Source organism: Arachis ipaensis, chromosome B02, assembly GCF_000816755.2.
Source record: "Arachis ipaensis cultivar K30076 chromosome B02, Araip1.1, whole genome shotgun sequence".
NCBI lineage: Eukaryota > Viridiplantae > Streptophyta > Magnoliopsida > Fabales > Fabaceae > Arachis > Arachis ipaensis.
This window is the reverse complement of record NC_029786.2, coordinates 69,989,500-69,990,660: the sequence shown is the minus strand read 5'-3', so window position 1 is coordinate 69,990,660 and position 1,161 is coordinate 69,989,500. Positions and strand designations below refer to the sequence as shown.

The 1,161-nt window shown below is 35.1% G+C and overlaps 1 protein-coding gene across 1 annotated transcript in view; it reads left to right on the top strand.

Annotated features, from left to right (window-relative positions):
- The window catches only part of LOC107625418 (probable calcium-binding protein CML49), a gene marked incomplete in the record, with an annotated part of 10,651 nt that overhangs the window by 7,461 nt on the left and 2,029 nt on the right, over positions 1–1,161 (top strand).

Genomic DNA, 1,161 nt, shown 5'->3' with positions numbered 1-1,161 from the left:
GAAAAAAAAAAAAAAAAAAAGGGAAAAATCATTGTAAGGAACAAATTTAATTTTTCTTTTCACCATAACCATTGAACAATGAAAGAAAAATGTAAGCAAATTTCACATTAAGATAACAAGCAAGTTTGGTTTCAGATGCGAGACTCTAAATGCGCGACTTTTGACTAGGTAACAGCCCAGAATAGTTGACATAGCTAAACAATTGATACCTTGAAACGAGAAAACCGACCTTGGGAGGATAAATTGAGAGTTTGCCACAGGCTCCTATACTATTGTTGTAATATCAAGTGCATAAGCCAGCTATGTGCTGTGTTGTTGCAACACTCCCATACTTTGAATGCTGAATTGAAATTCATCACGTATTGGTGGTGAATCTGTTACAAATTGAAGTTATTCTTCAAGATCAAAGCTTGCTTAATCAGCACATCCAAGTACGGTTTGAGTTTAATAAAAGCTGGATTAGGATTTTCATTTGGATGAAGATACTAAGGATGCTGAGAAGGATCCTGCAACTGAAACTGATTCACTTGGTTCTGAAGTTTAGGTGGCACGATTAGTAGATGCGCAGCAGAGCTGTCAAAAGAGCTCTAATAGCATCAAAATCTGAAAAGAAGTAATGAAACAGAGAAGAGTCCAGAGAAAATCCGGATAACTTTTGATTGCTTACATATACGACAGAATACAAGTAACTCATCTTATATAGTAGCAGTGGTAGCAATTATGAAATAGCCAAGTTTATTACTGTGTAAACTAGGTAACTAACTTTATCAGCTCCCTGTACCACGACAGACTTGCACTTACAGTCCTTAACTAGCCACTTTTAGTGACTACGCACTATACTGCCTCTGCTACTCTGCAGTCTGTCTCTGAAGAAGTGTTAAAATCTGTTCTTTAAAAATAGCGAGGAATATATCTTAATTAATTGAGAGATGAACTGGAGTGAGTCAGAAAATTATATAGTTGTTCCACAGTAAATTGATTTTCAAGTCAGAGAGATTAAAGGGTTTATGTTTAAAGCAAAAAATGTAGCAGGTAAAGTACAAAAGCGTCACCACTATTAACATATGCAATGTAAATTTGAAAAATTGGAACACAGATCAATTTTGACTTGATTTACACTTGTATAGTGGAGTATGCTGTTACTTTATTGATCTCGTAATC